The 22,505-nt window shown below is 48.9% G+C and overlaps 1 protein-coding gene across 6 annotated transcripts in view; it reads left to right on the top strand.

The window, feature by feature from the left end:
- The window catches only part of CTBP2 (C-terminal binding protein 2), a 157,412-nt gene that overhangs the window by 38,532 nt on the left and 96,375 nt on the right, over nucleotides 1-22,505 (top strand). For all 6 annotated transcript variants that reach the window (XM_038579053.1, XM_038579049.1, XM_038579051.1 and 3 more), the window contains one exon: nucleotides 10,081-10,182. The gene's annotated coding sequence lies outside the window, so the exon portion shown is untranslated. The remainder of the gene's footprint in view (nucleotides 1-10,080; nucleotides 10,183-22,505) is intronic.

Below are 22,505 nucleotides of genomic sequence, written 5' to 3'. Positions count from 1 at the left end.
TTATTAGCAGCTACACAGTGACAATAGTGACGTGTGGGGCGCAGGCCTGATGCGTGAAGTGGGGTAAGGCAGCGTCAGCAGGACCTCAGGAGTCCGTGTGGGCACCTGGGGCTTTGGCCTGTGTTCGTGACGACCATATACTGACAGGTTCTGGGAACCTAATTTCAGAGTTGTCGCATTTGAGCTGCTGCCATCCCTTCAGGAAGCACATGTGCCACTGTGCTGTGCACATACATAAGCGTGTATTTACACACTCCTCTTGTAAGACAGGACAGCACTCCAGGAATTATTGCCCGCATGACCATCCATGCTAAAAGGTTGCCTGTACTTTGCAAATTAATGAAACACAACTGAGGAATTAGGGGTGTGGAAGTGAGTTCAGGATTCCCAGGGTTATTGACCTGATGTATATGAATCGATAGGTAATTTAGGGGCTTTTCCTAGATAAGACGGTCAGGCCGGCCTTACTGTGGGTGATGCTGCTTGATACCTGGGAGGCGCCTACACTGAGATAACCCCTGGCTCTTGGGATGGGGTCATACAGTGTGGGGAGGGGGCCGCTGGGCTGGGCTGGGCTGGTATTTGGCTTTTCTCTCCTGGTCCTGGATTCCATGGGATGAAGAGGGTCTGATGTCTGTATCAGGGATCTGGTCTGAGCTGGGGTCACAGGTGAAGAGGCTATCCACCAGTTGAGGGGCTTTACCCCACTGCCAGGTGTTCTGATGGCGTGTTGGGGTATGAGTGGAAAGGACCACGCCAGGGACGCCCGGGTGGCTGGCTCAGTGGTTGAGTGTCTGGTTGAGTGTCTGCCTTTGGCCCAGATTGTGATCCCAGGTCCTGGGATGGAGTCCCACGTCGGGTTCCCCGTGGGGAGGCTGCTTTTCCCTCTGTGTCTCTGCCTCTCTCTCAGGAATAAATATATTAAAATTCTTAAAAAAAAAAAAAGAAAAAGAAAAAAGAAAGAAATAGGAAAGGAAAGGACCAAGCCGAGCTAGATTTTTGCCTTTGTCCCTGATTGGCCAGGTGATCCTGGGTCTTGGCTTACCTTCGAGAGGATCTCCTCTGACTCTGATTTAGTCTTAAAAATAAAGGTTGTTGGGGATCCCTGGGTGGCGCAGTGGTTTAGCGCCTGCCTTTGGCCCAGGGCGCGATCTTGGAGACCCAGGATCGAATCCCATGTCGGGCTCCCGGTGCATGGAGCCTGCTTCTCCCTCTGCCTATGTCTCTGCCTCTCTCTCTCTCTCTGTGACTATAATAAATAAATGAATGAATGAATGAATGTTGTTGTCACTAGAGGAACTAGATTCTGGACCCATAAATCCTCAGATCCTTGGTGCCTCACTTGTGTTTATCTGTGCAGGGTTTCCCCACGTGCTAGTCTGTCACATGCCCAGCCTTGTAAGTGGATTTTAAAATGTAAGGTCCTCTCCTCTGTTGCAGGTACCACATCTGTTCCATTTGATGGCAGTGATGTACTTCATTTTATACTTAAATCCTCCCTGAACCTTGAGGTTTGGGTTTGAATAAATTTGCTTTGAAATAAAACAACCTAATTTCCTGCAGGCTCACCCTTTATTTCCTCTGTTCCTCTCTTCCGTGTCTCTCCTCTCCTCTCCTTCCTTTCTCTCCTCCCTTTGACTCTGGATTCTTGAATTTACCCAGTCAGGTCACTAAGACAGCATTTGTTAAATGATAGGGCTGTTCGAGTGCTTCCACCCTGCTCCCAGCCCCCTGTACACAGCCCCACAGTATCCCAGGGATCCCCAACAAACGAGGTGCTAATGGTCACATCCTGGGCTAATGGGAGGAAGGCATTCTGAGGATGAGCAACTCTTCCAGGACCACATACAGCCTCCTTCTACGACTCTTAACTCTTGCTTAGTCTCCAACAACGTTAAAATCCACGGTGTTCTTGCTGGCGTGGAGCTGACCAGCTAAACCAGTTACAAAACAAGCACAGCAGTGATTGGCTTCTCTGGTCTATAAAGGGGTGGGGGTGAGGACGGGGGTGGGGAGGGACAGCAGGGGCCTGACGGGCTGTTAACTGTCTGCATGAATTTTACCCACTCCACTGCCCTGCTCAATATTCCGCATGGAGCCCATTGATCAGTACTGTTGCTATTGAAAGTTGATCGCTCTTCTTGTAAGTAATTCTCTAGGGGTTGAGGACTCCACTCTAAATTCTCCAGTGCTTCTCCATTCATTCTTCCGTGGTCTGATCTGTGGCCAAGACCTTGGCGGAGCCTGCTGAGCCGTCTTCCCTGCTCTCCCGGCCAGTGCTGCGTCGTTCTCCAGAGGCCCAGGTGGGTGGGGGTGGGTGGCCAGCTCCCCCCTGGAGCCCAGGGACCCCCTGCTATGCTGGTGTCTCCCCCCCTCCTTCCATGGATTCTCTGGCTTAGGTTGCTTGGCCATTGGAATTCAAACTTATGTTTTGGAATCCCCAAGAGGGACACCCCGTTGCAGGCTGAACTTGCACCAGGATGTGGGAGCTACCTTACTTGCTTCAAAACCCACCTAGATAGTTGCTGCCGTGACTTGGGGCCTCCTGTCCTATATCCCCAGCTCACCTCCCAGCATCAGGACACCCCCCCCCCACCCCATCTTGACAGAGAACCCACAGCATCTTCACTATACATGTTCTGTTCTTTGCAGGAAATGGAAAAGAGCAAAGAATGAAGAAAATGAAATGATTTTCAGAATCCGAAAGACTTAGATTTAAAAAATCACCTCAGTCGGTTAAGCTTCTGCCTTTGGCTCAGCTCAGGTCATGATTTCAGGGTCCTGGGATCGAAACTCTTCTCTGTCTGCCTCTGCCTGCTTGTGTTCTCTGACAAATAAAATCTTAAAAAAAAAAAAAAAAACCCTTTAAACTTAGTGTAGAGAAATAACATTTTGAATATAAATTGTCTCATATTAAGTATATACAAAAAATGAAAGTAACCATTTTTAAAAAAGATTATTTATTCATAAGAGACACAGAGGCAGAGACACAGGCAGAGGGAGGAGCAGGCTCCATGCAGGGAGCCCAATGAGAGACTTGATCTCGGGACCCCGGGATCATACCCTGAGCCGAAGACAGACCCTCAACCACTGAGCCACCCAGGTGTCCCAAAAATGGCTATTTAAAGTTATGATTGGATTATTCTATGTATTTCATACTTCTTTTTCCACTTAACCTGTAAGTATTTTTCCTATGTTAAATATTTAAATATTTTTTGAGCCAATCTTTGATACAGGTGGTGTAAGTGTATGGTATACAGGCACAGCAAATGTAGGTGTGTATCTGTTGTGTTTCATGAGAGAGAGTTATCTAGCTGTTGGGGGCATCTTAGATGGTTTCTTATTGTTATGTAAATGCTGGAAATGGGGTGAAGGATGAAATCTAAACCTCTCAGAAAAGGAGCCCTCATATTCCCACAGCAGCATGTGGAGTTGTTTGGCTCTCTGACTCTTCAACATTCTGCTTTCTCATCAGTGGATTTTATTTTAAAGACTGTCAGCCTGTAAGTTCGATGTCGTGGTGGTACTGAGCATCAGGAGACCCCTCTGCTTCCCCCTGCCCTTTCATCACATGGGGTTTTTAGATGGGGTACCTGGAGGAAAGGCCATTTAGATAGAACCTCTTCCTCTTCGGAGCCCGCCACCCTACCAGGGAGAAAGCTCAGGCCAAGGGCCTCCCTACCAGATGCCCTGATGGGTTAGTGGTTCCACCAGGTGGGCTCTGTCTTCAGGGAACCCATGTCTGCTTACACTCCTGGCAGGTTCCAGGCCCTAGAATACAGAGGAGTATGTGCCTTGGCCTATAGTTTCCTGTTAACTATTTGGAACCACGGGAAGCCACCTACAGGTGTCTCTGACTTGCCACGGGGGGTCATCATCTCATTTCCTCCCTTGCTGGAAACTGGGTCCTGGTACTTTTCAGCAGAGGCCTCAGTGGCCGGGCTTCCTTGTGAGCCAGGCTGATCTGAAGGGGGTCCTGGCCCCCTGGCAAGGATTCCTTCCGCTCCTCTGGTCTTTTCAGAGTTAACAAAGCAGCTTCACGGCTTGTCTGACTTTTCCTACGGGCTTCTGTGAGCTGAGAGGGTCAGACTGCTCAGGCCAGCTGCCTTCCCTCCCCTGGCCAGCTGGGCAGTTTGGGGTGTGGGAACACAGCTTGAATTCACAAAATGACGTCATTGTGTGTGGGGGGTTGATGCTTATGGATCTACTTTTTTCCCCAAAAAAAACCTTGGCCTGTGCCAGGCCTGATCAGCTCCCATTTATTAATTTGCTTTCCCTGGTCATTTTTACAATTGTTTCCAAGTACCACCCCCGCAGCTCACCCCCCACCTGGCACCTTCATGTCCTTGCTTATTTCTCCAGTGGAATTACTTGGTGTTCTTGTTTATTTCTCCTCCTGTTTATTTCTCCAGCGCACTAGCTTGGAGTCGGAGCATTGTGCAGCGCCCAGCTAATGCTACAGGGCTGTGCTCTCCTGCCCACCTAGCCGCTCTCAAATCTTCAGGCTCTATAGGACACAGAAGTTTAAAAAAAAAAAAAAAAACCCTGAAAACAAAGCAGAGAAAGGGACAAATTAATTGACTACATCTGAGACAACACTGAGAAAATATCCTATTTTGTTTTCCTTAAAAAAAATGGCAGAGTTCCAGTGCTTCCCTTACAGTTTTCCACTGGCTTGCCCTTCTATTTGAAGACCAGAGTTTTAAAATCTTGGCTGTTGGGCCTTTAACTTTCTTAAAACTTAAAACCAGCTTGAACATATTTAATATTACAAAATTTCCATAAACATTCTCCACAAAGACTGTGTATGTAAAGTTTCTGCCTGGAGGGCATTTTTCTTATTGAAGCTGAAACTCTTGGACATCGTGGGATTATAACGAAGTGTTGATTTGACCTTAAGTGTCTCAATGCCAACGTGGGCTGTATGGGGACCTGGAAAGAATTAGCTTTCAGGGTTGTGGGTTTTGTTTTTTTGTTTTTTTTTTTTCTTCCCATGAATAAAGGCTAATTGTTTCAAAGCTAATTAATATGGTTTATTTATTATTAGGCAATAGTGAGTGGAATTGAATCCTGGGGAGGAATAACCTGGCTGCGCCGAGGTGATGGCATCTCAGATCACACCGTGTTAATTCTTTCGTGACCGACGTGCAGGGAACATTTTGCTCTTCGGTGAACGTTGTTCTTTCCTTACTTTTTCCCATGTAACAGCTAAACCAGAATTCTGTACTGCTTCATGCCGGTGGGCTGGGCCTTTCTGGGATGAGTTAACAATTGAAGTCTGGGTGGGCAGAGGGGTGGGGGTGCCATCCTGGGCCACTTGGGCTGTATATTGCAGTTGGCCTGGCATCCTGACTGGAGCGCAGATCCCATCTGTGGCCCCTCGTGCTCAGAGGCAGAAGGCTGCCCGCCCCCCCGCACCCCCACTGCTGGCCTGTCCTGCCCCCACGTTGCTCCTCAGCAGCTCCCCAGGCATGTAGATCCATCGCCTGGCTCTGCCCAGGCTGCTGGGGGAGCCCTGATGCCATCTCGTTAGTCTTGGCGGGTTGCTTTGCCCCCCACAAGCTCATAGTGACCCTGAAGAGAGTGGGCCAACTGGAGATGGGAGCTCTTGCCCTGAGAGAACAGCTGAGGTGGCCAGGGTGTGAACCAGGGACTGGTAAGTATAGGACCCGGTGTGGAGACAGAACCAAGTGCCCATCCCTTGTCATCGTGGAACAGGGGCCCAGGGCGCTCATGGCATCCTGTGAGATGCTCTCCTGGTGTTGGCATGTGTTCATCCACCTGGTCCAGAAGGACTTGTGACCCAGGCAGGTCTGTTTTACAAGGCGTTTGGGTTCTCTATGAGCTGCTGGGTTCCACGTCTGCCTGAGGCTTTTCCTTGTCTATTGCCTTTGAACTTGAGACTATTGAGGGGACCTGCTGTGTATATCAGGAAAGCCCCTGGCTGGCACCCCCTTTCTGTGCCTTCACGTCCCTATTGTGGTCCCATCGCTAAGGGTCACTGCCCTCTCACATTGAACAGTGATAGGGGCCTCAGTCTGCAGCAGGAGGGGAGAGTAGATTGAAACAGGTCTTGCATGAGGAGTGGACCCACGGACCTTTGGGTCATGAGGGGCTCCCCTGGGAGCCTCCTTCCTTTCCAAAGGGGAGCTCTTCCTTTCTCTTAAGAGAAAGCTTACGGCTTTTGTTTCTGTGGGTCCCTCCTGTAGCCCCCACCACCCATGGCAGGACAGGATGGGCATTTTAAAGCCTCGATGACCCAAATGTGAGGCAGAGCAGAGAATCCAGATGGGGTTCAGGTCGGCCCCAAGTGGTAACACGAGCTGGTGTGACACATTAAAGCTGAGATGTACGAAGTAGCGTGCGAAGTAACACACGGAGCAAGTGCAGTCAGTGGGCCTTTTCCGTGGAGGATGCGGCAGGTGGGAGGGTGGGAGAGCCAAGGCTGAGCTGCCGTGTACTCCCCTCACTGCAGTTTGGATGCTGGAGGGCAGGGCACAGGAGCTCTTGGGAAAGACACTGAAGTTGAGGCAGGACAGGTCCTTCTGGAATGAGCCAGGACAGAGCCTCGCGGGCCCACTGCTGCACCAACCTTTGTAGAGCTTGGTCTGGCTCTTCGCAGATTTCCCAGGTTTCCATCTCATTCCGGCTCAGAAAAGTAATCTTACTTAACTGTATACCTAATAGTAACTTTCATAGGCCTGACTTCCTGTAGAAGGAACTAGAAATCCAGGAGAAGTTCCTTCTAGGCCATGTGTCCTGAACTGTCTGTTCCCATCTGTAGGCAGCCCCAGGACATGGCCTGGCTGATGCTCCCCCAGATTTTTGGGTGCTGCTGTCCCCTCCTGTGTGGGCGGGGTGCTCGCGAGTGCATGCCCCATGACTCCCCAAAGGTGGGTGGAACACACTTGCCACGGGATGTGGAATAGCTTCGCCCAGGTGATGGCACAGGCGAAAAATAGGAGCCTTTCACCCCGACCTGATGCATTCACCCACCGTGGCCAAGGCCCTCAGTGGGACCCCTGCTTGGGCCCGAGGTTGCCTGTGTAGGAGCTGTGGTGATTTTACGCTAAGTCCTTCCTGTGCCTTCGTGCATCCTCCTGAAAGTTCTAAATCGTGACGGGTCTGCGTGGCACTCTGGTGCGTTGTGCTGCCCTCGAGTATGCACGGAAACGGGGGTCTGTGGATTCGTAGCCTTTCCGCGGCTCATGGTTGTGTGTTTTTTGTTGTTGTTTTTTTGTTTGTTTTTGAAGGTTTTATTTATTTGACAGAGACCGAGCCCAAGCAGGGGGAGCAGCGGGAGGGAGAGGGAGAAGCAGGCTCCCAGCTAAGCACGAACCCTATGGGGGACTCGATCCCAGGACCCCTGGATCATGACCCGAGCGGAAGGCAGACACCCAACCGAGCCACCCAGGTGCCCTCTGGGGCTCTGGCTTTTAAAAGTACTTCTTTCCACCTCCAAGTAACAGAGGGCCCCGGCTTTCAACATCCTGGCAGTCTTCCAAACCTTTTTTCATGTTCTCGATCTGCTGCTACTAAGTCGTCCCTGTCGGCTTGGGCCATCGCAGGTTCTCCTGAATTTGTCACCTCCTCTGTGAAGCCTTCTAAAAGGGCAGAGTTGTCTGTTCTCTTTTTAGTTTCACTATGAAGTATCTTAAAGTAAAAATCTAACCCCCCAGGTAAAATGTTACCTTGTTAGTATATTTTTCTTCAGACCTTCCTTTAAAAACAAGAAGTCTCTTTACACTCTGCTCAATTTCACCTCCCCAACAGCTTTTCTTTCCCTCCTTCCTTTCCAAAGGGGAGCTCTTCCTATTGTTACATAGTCAACCCCTGAACTACTTGGGGACCCCCCCCCCGCCCCGTGCAGTCAAATCCACATAGAACTTTTGAGTCCCCCCCAAACTTAATTACCAATAACCTATGATTGACTAGAAGCCTTAATAATGATATAAACAGTCGATTGACACGTTTCGTATGTTACTTGTATTATGGGCTGTATTCTTATAATAAAGCAAGCTTGAAAAAAGTAAGAAAATCATCAGAGAAAATAACGTTTACAGGACTGTACTCTGTTGGAAAAAATCCACGTATAAGTGGACCCGCACACTTTACTCACTCCCATGTCATCCAAGAGTCAGATGTGTGTATAATTTCCCCACGTTTTTGGAAACGCATCATTTATATGTATCCATATACATTCAGTTGTCTGTTGTGTAAGTGCTGGAAACAGGAATGAAATGGGAGCCTGTGACCTACTAGGACAAGCAGTACTAGACTGAGGATATAGATTCTGTTATACAGTTAGTTAAATATTTGATTTTTTTTTCAGCTATGGTCCACACCTGGAGAAATTTAGATATGAATCACATGGGATCAAGACATTTAACACTGAAGAGACTTGGAGATGGTCAGGGTATGAAACAGCCTGGCAGCTGGAGCAGAAAGGTGTTACAGAAGATATCTAGGAGATGGGTTTTGAAGGGTGCACAGGAGTTAGCTAGGCAAGCTCTGGCCTCCTGAAAATTTCAGGATAGTTACTAGGTATGGTAAATCATACCCTGATTATAGAGGTCCCCCTTTTTCCGGCTAGTTGTACAGAACCGTGCCGGCCCTTGACTCAGTTCTAGTTTTATTGTGGGATCTGGCTGATGTTGGAGCACCCAGATCCTCTGCTATGTTGTGCTGAATAGAGAACACAAATAGGTTCTTTTGAATGGGTAGTGGATGGACTTAGGAGGCCCAGTGGTTCCTTTCTCTGACTGGCTGTGTTATTGAGCAGGTTATGCCACAGGATTGGTTATGCTAAGAGATGACCCCATTGTTTTAAAGGAGGAGAAAGTGAGGCACCTGGGTGTCTTGGTTGAACATCTGACTCTTGACCTTGGCTCAGGTCTTGATCTCAGGGTCGTGAAATCAGACCCCTCGTTGGATTCCATGCTAGTTGTGGAACCTACTTTAAAAAAAAATTAAAGGAGGAAAAAGTATATTAAGAAACTCTTAGCACACACAAACTCTAGCTTCCCAAGACTCGAATGGTTTGAAAGTAGAATGTAGCCGGGAAGCTGGTTTCCGTGATATCATACCCTTTTTGAAATATTAATCAACCATCTGAATCCTGATTGATTATAAGATGGGCTTGGGAATGGTCAGGGTTGGCTGCAACAGTTCATTTCCAGGACGCGTAGCTCTCCTTTCTCACGGGACTTGAGAAATACTACCTTGAAACATGGACAGTCAGGTTGCATGACAAGTGCAGTGTTGCAATCCTGTCTGTTCTTCATGGGAAAGTCACCGAAGAGGCACTTGGACACACTCGTCCGGGTGCTTGCCTGTGCTGCCTGCCCCAGGAGTACCTTCCCCACCTGCCCCTCTTATGACTCCGTGCATATAGGAAGTGGTTCAGATAAGCGATGGTACCGCAATAGATTTCCTCTTCGTCCCTTGTATAGTAAAATAAATGTGAGTGCTGTTTAATGCATCACCTCATTTCATATTGCATTTGCCAAGAAAGTGCAATTTTATTGAACATTAGGATTGAATTCTTAACTGAGTAATCAATTTCAGTAGTAAGTTAAAATGCCTTCTATTAATGGACAACTGCAACCGTTAATCAGAGTTACAGTGGATTAACAGTTGTCAGCATTTATGCTAATAGCACTTATAAACCATGGGCTTATGAATTGCACTTTATACTTCCATATTTCTCAAACAGTTGGTAATACTTTTTGCTTGCAGGTATTGATTGTGTTGTCCTTTGCTTGCTACTTGGAGATGTAAAGAGATGTAAATGACATTTTCACGGTGATGACACAATATCACCTTCTGGTCTTGCACACTTGGCTTTGTGTCAAAATAGATGGAAAGGGTTCATTTGTTCTGGTGCTCTACTGTTTAATTTGATCTGGTGTGTGACTAAAGCAAGACAAATAGTATTTTTAATGAAACCATTTAATAACCTCTGGTAGCTTAGAATCGAAGGCATTGGAAAAATGCAATTAAGGAATGGCTAGATGTAAACAACAGGAAAAAAAAAAATCACTGCTTCAGCTCCACTGACCCAATTCATTGTACTTTCAGACTTTCATCGCCTTAAATGGTTTTGAACCAATGAAGCTGGATTCCCTTACGAAGACGGACAGCCCATCGTGTGAACTATAGTTTGTGGACAGATTTATATTGGTGAGTTATTATAAAATATCTCCAGGTAAAAGCTCAGGTTTTTTAAAACCCCTCTGGAATGCGTTTTCAATTAGTTGATGACTATGGATTGCCAGCAGGCTCTGGATGTTTCATTGCGATGTCTAATAGCAGGATCCTATTGATTGTCTTTCAATTAATTGCATCTGGTATTTTCATTTATCAAAAGCAAAATACATGTAATTAACTCTGAAGCAATATAGTTCAGTGTAAAGTGATTGTTTCTGCTGTCGCTGCTTCTACAGAGATAAGTCAACGGAAATTATACTACTAGGAAACTCAAGGCAGAATGGAAGTCGTGTTAGGACTTCTCGACGTATTAATTACAAAGAATAAAAATGAATTAGGGAAATAGTCTCATGCCACCCCAAAGACGCGTGAGTAAAAAGGTAGATGGATGTCTTTAGAAAGAAAGCAGTTTGCTGATGAAGGCATAGCTCTAATGAGCTTAGATTTTTAGAGTTACCAACCTCTAGAAATGTCTTGAACATGAAATGATTTTTTTCTGGTGCATTTGACTGGGGGTGTGGGTGTGTGCAGAAGAGAGCATTCAGTTTTGCCTGTGCTCGCTCCGGAGTGTGGCTGAGAAAATCTCGATCGATGGTAGTTCAATTCTTTACCCAGAGCAAGGTTTGGAGGTCCAGGGTCTAGTCACAACACGCCACTTGCCATTTTTCACAAAACCTGCATCTTACTCAAAGTCTCAAAATGGCAACTTCTCAGAAGTGATTGATGTTTCTCTTGCTGGAAAAAAATGTTTTCTCCTTGAGCTAACAGCGTCATTTAAAAGCAAGAAAAAGAGTGAGAGCAAATTTTCTCGGTGTCCTTTCTGTCAAACCCCTGGGCGTGTTGCCCGAAGTGTTAGGGATAGCATCAAGCCTCTGGTTCGGGGAATGGGCAGGTGTACCCCTGTGGGCTTGGCCCAGCTTCCTTGGAGCTGGGCTCTGTTAGAGACCTCTAGGGCAGTATTCCTCTATAAGCACCAGTGGGTGGGAGGTTGAACACAACCACAGCCTGAACCTAACGAGCAGGGAGGGTTGTAGCCCAGGGAAGGGTCTCCCTGTGTGTTTCCCCATCCACCTATGGGATAGAGTCAGGAGAAGATCCTGATGTGAGATGACCTGGGACCTGGGCCTGCTTGCCAGCAGTTACCTCTTCCAGGCATTTGGAGGTTGTAGGTGTGAATTCAGTAGTTGGACTACGATGATCCCCAAGATCCCCCTGTCTTTTATGACTAAACTTGGTGTGGACGTCTGGAAGCCACTCCCGAGAGTGACCCAAGAGGGCTTGCCCGACCAAAGGCCATAGTAGAGTATATAGTTCAGAGGACTGCTTATCAGAAGAGACTCCATAGTCTTGGAACAATTCCAAGAATCTCAGCATCAGGGAGGACGAGAGACTAGAAATACCGAACATTCTTTGGGGGAAATGAGTATATTTATTATTAAGTCATGATAGCCACTCTGAACTGTAGACACTGAGTTTTGCCTTTGGGGCCAATGTTAATTCCTTTCTTTCACCCATTCTTCTAAGAGAAACTTTTTAAGATCCTGTCTGCTGGATTCTCAGGCAGAGATGATGTTACAAAATCTTTGTGGGCCTGGGGTTCCTGGGGTGTTGGTTTTCAGTATCGGGTGCTGGGGCTAAAGACGGTTTCGGGGTCACGGTAATAGTGATGCAAATCCATTGGACTTGCACCTGTGTCCAGTTCCATATCCAACCATTGGCAGTGCCTTGTGCCAGGTGCTTCACTGCAAGGTGCTTGACCCTTACCTGTTGGCTGCGAGAGCGGAGCGGAGCGGGGTGGGTGGGGGCAACATCTCCATTAGATAGCCAAAACTTGAGCATAACACCTAGTACGTTTTGTAGACACCACAGGGTTGGAAAACTATTTCCTCTAAAGATAAGAATGTGGGAATTCATTGTAAAAGATGAAATGGACTTTAAAAAATATCAAAAATGTTGTTGAGTAACAGCATTTTCATTTGACTTCGCCTGATAGTTGAACCATGGCAGGCTCCTGTTTATTGATGGTCTTGACCTCCAAGAGAAGAACGGTTAGCATTGCATCTGTATCAGAATGCGATTGCAACACGGTTCCTGATAACACATTTTTCCTGAGAACTGAGCGTGCTCAGACATTAGCCTGATATATCAGCTCGTTCCCACTTCTGTGTTTGGGGCATAATTTGGGGAAATGCATTTTGATAACATCTTGGAGGAGCTCGAGATGTTTGGTAGCACACTGAAGTTGACCATAGCTGGAGCATGGCTGTTGTGCCGGGAGGATGCTCTCCGTGTCTAGAACCAAGCCCTGTTGGCCTGGTGCCCCCAGCCCCAAGTATCTGGCAGTGGAGTTTACCTTTGCCCCAACCACCCTCACAAGTACAGGGTGGAGTCCCACACGTCTCTAGGGGCATGTGTTCACTCTTGGAACTCTTCTCTATGGCTTGTCACTATGCCCAGTAGATTGTAAACCTCCCCCCCCCCCCCCCGCCTTTTTTTTTTTCTTTCTTTCTTTCTTTTTTTTTTTTTTTTTGGCACCTCCCCAGTCAGCCCCACCTGTGGTCTATACATAGCAACATAAGAGGGACAGCTTGCCTTGCAGCCTGAGGAAAGACTACGTGTTGATTTCAACCCGGTAACTCACCTGCTGAGGTCTCTGGTCTAGACAGATCTTGTTTAATGTGGGCAGAGGAGAAGGAAGTTAGATGTTTTGCACAAAATCTCATGAAAAGCCACAGCCTCAGAATGGCAAACCTCTGAGGCTCTAGAACCATTTGTACGTCCTTTTTGACCTTCATATTTTTGAGTACGTCCTCACTTAAGAGCATTATGTGCTTCTTAATTCTAGACTTCATTATTTTGGTTTATGACCTTTTAAAAATAAATTTCAAATGAAACCTTTCAGTTTTCTTCCTGCAGAGTCTCATTTTGTTATTATGAGTGAATAATGGCATGCGAAGTTTTTGTATCTTGCATTTTTGTTGTGGTTTTGCTCTTCGTCCTGTGTGTTGTTGTTTGTTAAAATGACTACGCGGAGTGCCCTCTGGTTTGCCGATTTCTCCTAGAACCGGACCGTTTGTTCTCCGTCGGTTCAGATGGATCATTGTTGCTCTGGTGCTGTTTTGTTATTAAGCGTTAACATTTGCAGCAGCGCCCAGTTACCTCGCGATTGCAACAAAGGTGGTTAGGGAAGAATAAGCGTCCTTTTTGTTGAATGTCTACAAATAAGTGGAAATGCAAATCAAAGCTCGTTGTCTTTATTCTGTAAGATGATGGCTGGGTAGCGGTGGCTGTGGTTTGGCAAAGACGTGGCAACGTATCCAGCTGCTTGCACCCAGAGAAGCTTGTGCACAGTGTTATTTTGACAGAGCATAATAATAACGATGTGAAAGCTCAACCCCTTTCATAAGCTCCCCACCCCCGGGAAGGCGGCAAGCTGAGGTCTCCAGGGGACCGGTGACGGATGTGCCTGGCGGGTGGGGAGAGCCTCACCCAAGCCTGCCGTGGGCACCAGGCTGTGCTGGCCATCTGCGGAGTGGCTTCAGTGGGCCAGCAGGGTTCTGTGAAGCCCTTTGCCTGGTCTTTGGGGCCTCTGCCCTGTTTCTGCCAAGACCGATTTCCTTCCTGAAAAACAGAAGGGTAAGTATTGCCCTACTCTATAAAACCAGCAGCTACACTGTGGGGTGGCCGTGTTGGTCCTGGCACTGTGGCCTCCGGGGTCCTCCTGAGCTCTCAGCCTGCACTGGGGACGTGTGATCCTCCTCCAGTTTTTCGGCCAGAGGCAAGACTGCCAACATCGGAAACCACAAATCAGAGAAGGCTTCGCAGGGCCTTCTATCTGCAGGGGAACTCTCTCTAGATGAGAAACAGCCAGGAGGCTGAGCTGGGGGGTGGGAAGATGCTGCTGGAGCTCCAGCCAGCTCTGTGGAGAAGGGAGGAGGGCCCCAGCTGGGCTCTGGGTTCTTGGGTCTTGTTTGGATTTTATTTCCTGAGCCGCAGATCCAAGCTCACTCGGGAGCCGTTCTCTGGGAGCTGTTGATCCATCCGGGCCTGTTCTTTCCTCCCGAGAACCTCAAAATCCTAGTGTGGCTTCTGCATGGAAGCCCGAGATCTGTTTCTGTTCTCAAGAGTTTCTCCTTGTCTGCCCCACACGGGTCAAGCCTCCAGCCCCCGGCTCGTCCTGGTGGGTTTGTTTCCAGCTGTCGGTACCGTTGCCCACCTCCCACTCCTCAGGACTGCTGGTTCCAATCACGGCCAGTTGGCCAAGCCAGGGAGGCGCGGAACGAAACACAGGGTCTTAATTTTCTCTCTGTCATCGTGTGTCCAGAGTAAGCAAGCTTGTCTGTACTTCCCGGGGTTCCCGGCCAGGGTGGGCCTCTGCCGAGTTGTGCTCCCGCTGGGGGGGGCCCAGCTGCTGGGGAGCGATGGTTCCCTGTGACCCTCTCCCCTGCTGGCGCAGGAGTTGTGACCCTGCGGAACCCCATCTACGTGTCGTGCTGGGAAACATGGATGTGTGGCCCCCCTGCCTTTCCAAGATCCCTCTTGTATTAAAGTGAGGAACTTGATGGTCCGATCTCTTTGCCAGCACATGGGACCTGTGAGAGGATAGGGCTGGAGACCCTGACCATGTGGCCCAAGCTCTGGCTTCCCCGTGTCCCCCTGAAACGCTGCAGTAGTGTGATGTGCTTTGCCAGCAGCATCTCAGGACCCCGTTGTCGTTGGTGACAACTCCTGGGGCCCCTGGTCTCCGATACGTTCCTCTTCTCTAGCGTGTGACCAGCCTGTCCCTCCCCAGCACATGGTCCACATGGAGTGGGGGCTGAGCGTGGCCGCGGTGCAGGGCTCGTGTGCGCAGAGCAAGCCCCTGCGCGAACAGCTGTCTGGATGCCCAGACAAGCCCCAGACAGAGGCTCTCCTACCCCTGGTCTCTCCCAGTGGACGGCGGGGAACAGTAGCCCACGTTCCGGGACATCCAGAGGCGATTGGCAGCAGACAGATCCATGACGTTTCCCGAGGCTTGGGGAGTGTTTGGAGATTATAGGGAGGAGCTGAAGGAGGTGATGGCCTGCAGGGTTAGAGCCCTGCTGGTCTGAGGAGATGATACTTTATGTTGACGATTAACAGCAGAGGAAAAGGTGGTTTTTTTTTGTTTTTGTTTTTTTTTTTTTTGAATTTTTGTGTAGGGCATGTGTGTTGCCACCGTTACTACGACTTCTAGAATGCATTAGACCAGTACCTTTATTTAACGTGGTCTGAGTTATAACTAGTTCCTGCCGTGCCCCCAACAAGGATTTTATGGAGGGACACACGCTGCCTCCCCAGGTTCAGGTGTGATCTGGTGTGACTTTAAATTTAGCCTCTGCTCCCCCTGCTACAGATGCTAATGAAACACTCCACATACAGCCCGTGTGACACTGAAAGAGCCCTGGTATTTTCAGAGTCTGTCATAATCCAGTTTCTGGATCCTGATTTAAGCATTTTCTGAAGTGAGGTTTTGGGTAATGGCTGGAGAATCCAGTTCTCCTTGGGCCTATTGCCTGAGGTTCCTAGCTAGCTCCCAGCAGAGTACCTTTGCTAGATTGATTGGTCCGTCCATCCATCCATCCAATCAAAGCCATGCCCACCTCCCCCTCATCTCCTTTTGGCAACTTGGCCACTCCTACCTGGTCCTGTGCTATTAAAAATAAAGTCTTGGTTCACCTGAGTGCATTTGCAATTCATTTTTTTTCTGCATAGCAGTTAAGATCATTTCCCTAGAGTTGCCCCAGTTAAGGATAAATAGGAGATTTTGAAAGAAAATGCTATGTAATTCGTTGGTTTTTGGGTGGGGGCCATGGTTATACATGAGGATGTGTACCATGAGTGGGGTCCTGTGCAGGGGGGCTGAAATGAGCACTTTCCTAGACTTCTCAGAAGCAGCCTGACCAGTGACATTTATACATATTTTATTATGTGGGTTCTTGAGGCATGGGGAGCAAACAAATCAATTTCTCAGCAGTATACTATTTAAAAGAACTGCCACCAGCCTATGGGGTGAGTTGGAGAGGGCCGTTAAAATTAATCCTATATGGCCAAAAGATAGAACGTTAGGGGGGAAAAGTTAGTGTGCAAGGGTAAGCACCCAAACCGTGCATGAGGAGCAGCTCTGAGCATCTGATCGCCGTGTTTAATTTCCACTTCTTCATAAATGTGCACTCACGACAGTGGCTCCCACAAAGGATCCCGATCTTTTCTCCATGCGGACAGGATCGGGTGTCCCCGCATGAGCTTCTAATTGCTCCGTGTGGAGTGGGCCTGGATTTATCAGACTGTGTCGTGCTCCCTCTTCATGGGGGAGATTTGCAGAAAAGGAGTCTTGGTGGTAAAGCTATCTGGTTCCTGTGCCTTGTAACCCAACACGTTTTCTGTGATCGCCTCCCCTCTTCCGGTTCAGCTATACATTGTTTAACTCAAAGGAAACCTTTGTTGGCCTGGACAGGGTGTAACCTGCAACTCCTTGAAAAATTCAGCCGGAGCAGGGCAGCGCGGGCTATCGGTTTCCATGGGGCGCGGGGTGAGGCCGTTCAGATGGCTGCTGCTTTGGCTCTCTCTTCCCGGGGCAGCTTGGGACGAGGGCATGGCAGTTGAGGGTCACGGGACTGCCCCTCCAGTGCTGGCAGCCTCTGTGCACTGAACATTTGTGTCCGTTTCCACTGTCCGGGAACTCAGGACTGGGAGGCTCTGTGTTCTGGGAGATCTAGACCCAGTCACGCTGCCCTTCACCCCTTGGCCTCCTGTGCGCCTCTTAATAGGATCACCTGCTGGGACTGGCTTTGCTGGATCCTCGTGTGGGTTCCCTGAGTGCAGGAGGTGACCTGTTATCTGGGGTCCCTGAGTGCAGGAGGTGACCTGTTATCTGGGTTCCCTGAGTGCAGGAGGTGACCTGTTATCTGCTGTGAGCCCTTTAGTCATTGTGAGTGCAGATTTTCCCTGGGATTTTAATCTCTGATGATGCCAACCCTTCAGACTCTTATCAGGTGAAAGGAGATCATAAAGGTTAAGGAGCAGTGCTCTAATTATGTGGAACCTTCCAGAGTTGACGACCGCAAGCTTCCTGAGGTAGAAGCCTTGTGCCCTGCCCCTGTCACCTTTATTTCTCCATACACAGACCACATGTAACAGATTCAGCAGGACTGTTTATTTTTTTTATTTTTTTTTTTTTTAAATTTTTTTAAATTTTTATTTATTTATGATAGTCACACAGAGAGAGAGAGAGGCAGAGACACAGGCAGAGGGAGAAGCAGGCTCCATGCACCGGGAGCCCGATGTGGGATTCGATCCAGGGTCTCCCGGATCGCGCCCTGGGCCAAAGGCAGGCGCCAAACCGCTGCGCCACCCAGGGATCCCAGCAGGACTGTTTATTGAACGAATGGATCCCAGGCTGCGATGGGGTCAGGCGTGTGGAATGGCTGGGCGTACGCAGCAAAACCCATCCCAGCATCTGTCTGGAAGGCAGGGTTAGCTTGGGAGTGTTTTCTGCAGACAGAAGGCCAACCAGCATGGTACGCTACCTGTCCAGGGGGAGGTATATGTGTTCCTGAGATAACAGAGCCGTGTTCCCAAGCTCTCTGAGGCAGGAAGGCAAAGGCATGCCTTGCCCTCCCCTACATGAAGGTAGGGTGGGGAGTCTGAATTCAGTGTGGCTTGCGGATCCAGCTGCACCCTGCTGTCCTCTGGGGTGCTGTGCTTGCAGTAGCCTCATTGGCAAGAGGGCTTGCAGGTCCAGTTTCCATGACCAAGTCTGAGCAGGGGACTCAGGACAGCAAGAAGGCCCAACTGTCTCCCAGAGCTTGGTGGCCCCGAGTCCCTTGGGACCGAAGGACAGATGGCCTGGGTATCAAATTCCTCCACGGACCCAGCGTGGTGGCCGCCTGCTTTGCCTCCTTTGGAGATTTGCAAGCCAGTATTTTCCTGCATGTGGAACTGACACCCCTGGCCCCACAGTTGTTGAAAACCTTCGAGAGTCCTGGCTTTTCATAATTTGGTCAAAACTCCCTGCTACTTCCTAATTACAGCAGAAGATGACCTCTAAACCGCGACGTAGGATCGCAACTTCCTCTAGGAAGGAGGATTCATATTGATTTGTACTCTGATCTCCCACGGGCTTAAGTGGCAGCACCGCAGAGGCCTGTTTAAGGCCGGAAAGCCTTCTGCCTGTGTGTTTAAACAGAGCAGATTGATGCAGCGTTCGACTTGGCCAGGAAGCAACCCAGCTCTTTAGCATGGAGCTCCATCGTAGCAGCCGCTCCCTCCAGCAGCCTGATGGCTTTGGCACCTCTTCCGCATGTTTGTACGGGGAAGGTAAAGAAAGAGTCCAGTTACAGAGGCAAAGACTTGGCCAGGGCCCTGGTGATGGATGGTGGGGGCAGGGGTGGGAGGGTCCTGTGGGCAGGGCCAGGAAATGCTTGCAGGGCCACCTGATGGCCTTGACTTTGGGCAGACAGGAGCCTCCTGTGCAGAGTGCCCCAGGTTCCCCCTCTGTCAAATGGGGGTGAATAGTGGTGCTTAATCTCAAGAGTTTGGGTGTTCAGGGAAACTCACTGAGGAGGGCTTAGCCAGGTACCTGGTCCACAGTAAGGGTTTCGTGGGGATGACTGATCCTATACCCTCCTCATTATTTGCAGCTTTGGAAATGAGCTAGCCATGCTATGGCTTGAGGGGTAGCTCTGGGGACTTCCCCATGGCCAGAGAACACATACTCGTGGTCTAGGTTACTTGGACATTTAGATGAAAGGTGGCTAGAACACTAGACTTCTCGCATGTGACTTTTCTGTCGTTGTTGCCTCCTGGGACTTTGGAAGTAAGGCGTACCTCCCCATCCAGTCAGCCTCGCAGTGACGTTTCTTCTTCAAGGGCTGAAGGGTTTAGGGTTCTCTGAAGTCTTTCCCACATATGCACATTGGATTTGAGTTCTTATTTTTGCGAGGGTGAGCCGATCTGAGCCACAGGGAGAGAGAGGTGTTGGAGTCAAGGTTCTGTGCCCAGATGTGACCAGCAACCCGGAGACCCATTTAGTAATGTGGTTTATCACTGGGAACGGGTCATCACTCTCCTGTCAGTGGCCCAAGGTCTCTGCGATTTGCCTGTACGTCAAGCGTGACCGAACATGGAGTGTGAAGCCAGCGGCGGTGGGTCAGTCGTGGAGAGGGCCGGCATCCAGAGCCTTGCTGGGAATGGCCCATGAGCACGACGGCCTCTTCCCACGAAAGGCTGTTCGATTCAGGTCACCAGGTTTGGACTCCTGCATTTTATGGCAAAGTCTGAAAATGCAGATTTGTAGCAACCAATGTTAATGAATTCAGACTGTTTGAATTTCACACTGAATAATGGCTGGAATTATCAGAGCCAGGGGCTTATGAGATCCTTGGATCGTTGTAATCTTTTCTCAAGATTCAATTGATAGCATGATGTAATATCACATTACTTTTATTAACAGTCCTGGTCATAAAAGAAACACACCTATTAGGATAGGAGAATTGAGTAAAAATAGTGGTAATAACAAGACAATTTGGAATATGTAATATATTCAGTAAATTTCAAAATGCCGCATCTCATTTGAAATGCAATGTTGTGCCCATAGATATTGAACGCAATACCTCTGTACCCTAGGGCTTCCTCTTTTCTACATTAAAAATATTCTATTTAAATGCAGATTTTGATTTGCAATCTAGGAAGAAAATTCAGAAAGTATGGGAAGAAGGACAACTCTGCATCTATTATCAATTTTGGTTCTGTATTATTCTTGCTCTTACTCTGCTGTGCTTTTCTCTCACACCCTCTTCTCCCCCAGAAGGTAGTTTCTAAACGTACAAGTAAGGAAAAGGCACAGAGTTTCAGAGGATGATCCTGTTGTTACACTTTGGTCTGTCTGAGAACACTCTGCAGCTTACACCTTCCCTGGCCAAGTGGAAGAAACAACAAAGGCCCCCAGGTTGCTTGACAGGGGGCAGGAGCCTGGGAATTTCTCCTTCTGAACTGAGCCAGTGGCCACAGGAGGGTCTGTTAATACTTACCTGTGTTGGTAGCATTGAAGCGGTTTTCATTTCAGAATCTACTGCTGCTGCTTCTGTGGGTGCGTGTGCGCGTGCGTGCACGGAAGTGTATTTATTTCTGTTGCTTTTTCACCTAGAATCGAGTACCTTCCCTGGAAAACCCGTGGGACAGCCTATTGCTGGATGTGAATGTCGGGAAGATGTTAGGGATGCCCTTCTCAGCACAGAAGTGACTTGTTTGATGTCGAGCTTCGGGTACCAAAGAAATGGATTTATAGCTTTTGACATTCTACTCTTAGAATTAATTAGGTGGCTAATCATTATAAATACCATTTACTTTTCCTGTTGTCTGCATTTAATAGAGCATCTTCTGCTATATGCACTTGTCAGTTTCAAACTGAGAGTTGTGTTTGGGCTTTTATGATCTGCCAAGGGAAAATGAAAGTAAATTCTTTATAATATGCTAATTGATCTATTTGGGAATTTTTAGATATAGACAACATCTGTGCTTGCCAGTAACATAGTTAATAGCTTCCGTTCTTCAACATAGGAGAAGGTTTTCACGGTCTGTATGTGACCTTGCTGAGAGACATACTGTGTCTTCTCCAGGGCTTGGCGGTGTGGAATTTGCGGGGCTTTTCTCCGTGCTTTGGAACTAGGCCTGAGCCTTTGTAGAATCCTATTTTGAGGGTGCCTCTGGCTGGAGTGTGTTGGTATTGGTCCTGGGAAGAATCCAGAATGGTTGGCCTTGATCTCGGGGCCCCCATCACTCACATACCTCTGTCCTAGATCAGACCGGCTAGAGGGAGCAATTCAGAGCAAGTGACTTTGGGCCCAAGGAGTCCTCAGAACCCACTTCTGTCCTTAGTTTTGCTTCTCCTTGGGCAGTGGTTTTGGTAATTCAGGAGCCTTTATATATATAAACACACCTGTTGATAGTTTGCAGAGCCAGGAAGTGCTGTCTTTCCCTGTTGGAGAGTGAGAAGCTGTGCCTTTCCACGCTGCCTGTAGGAGGAGGAGATGGTTTCTCCAGTGAGCCCAAGTCCTGGGACTTCAGGCTTATAAGTTGTCGGCTTTTCCTTGCCTTGGAAGGCAGAGCTGAAAGTGACTTTATTTTGGGGCCAGAATGGCCCAGCACTGGTGACAACTGAAAAGGAAGCCGTGTGAGCGGCATCCTGAGCATGCCCATCACTCTCAAGCACATGGTCCCTAAGTACGTGGCTGGTCCTACGAGGGCTGCAGGGGCCGAGATATCCTTATTTATTCTCAGGATTTTAATGTATAACGGAGGCTAATTGACTTCTCTTGGGACTTGGCAGGAGCAGATGTGGGATTTGAACCCCGAGTCCAGGACTGCTCTGAACACCTAGCCTGTTGTGTACCATCAGTGTCTTCCCAGACTGTTCAGACATTGGGTATAAAAAGGTTTGACTTTGGATGTTCCTGATTTGCTGTTGATTTGATAGCCGTTCTACAATCTCTGTACACCCCCAGGTTTACAGACAAACCATCTCTAAGAAGGGGTCTCCCATTGGGCTAATAGCTCACAGGCAGGTGAGCACGTTGACTTTCGTGTGTGGGATTTGGTGCTCTGATCCCTGACAGACTAAGCCTACCGAGGGGATTGGCCCCAGACAAGGACAAGCCCCTTGGACTTGGCAGTAGCTGGGACCCCAGGCTGGACCAGTGTGGCAGGGCGGCTCAGACCCCAGCACGTCTGTCTGTCTGCCTGTGTCTCTCTTCAGCAGAAGCAGACCACGAGCTGGCTCACCAGAGCTGTGGAGGTGCTGCTGGGGTGTGGGCCGAGGCAGGGGAGAGGCTGGACCGGAGACTCTTGTAGCCCTTCCTCCTGCCCCACTCACTCCCCAGCTTAACTACGAGCTGTTAAACACAAAGATGCCAACTAAGTGATGTGTTGCGAGCCAAGCCTATCCAGGTGCCCTGCTCCGTCCCGTGTATTCTCCTGTCTCCGCCCCTAGTGGTGGCGTGTGGAAGCTCCCTTACCTGCATGGGTAAGGCTCAGGCTTTGCCCAAGCTTCCGTGGCTGAACAACACCGCCTGCTTCCCACCGGTCCAGTGATGATGGCTGAGACCATCTCACTGCAGTTGAAGGCACCTGCATGGTGGGTCCTTCGGATGGTGATCCTTGACTGTTGCCACTGCGCTGTCATTTTTGGCCTCTCTTCCCTTTTGTTTGCACCCGGACCCTTGGGCAAAAGATAATCCCTACAAAGGACCAACTCTTGAATCCCTCCGAGAGTTGTCCGC

This window comes from Canis lupus, chromosome 28 (assembly GCF_011100685.1).
Source record: "Canis lupus familiaris isolate Mischka breed German Shepherd chromosome 28, alternate assembly UU_Cfam_GSD_1.0, whole genome shotgun sequence".
NCBI classification, from domain to species: Eukaryota; Metazoa; Chordata; class Mammalia; order Carnivora; family Canidae; genus Canis; species Canis lupus.
The sequence above is the reverse complement of the archived record's forward strand: the minus strand, read 5'-3'. Positions and strand labels throughout refer to the sequence as shown.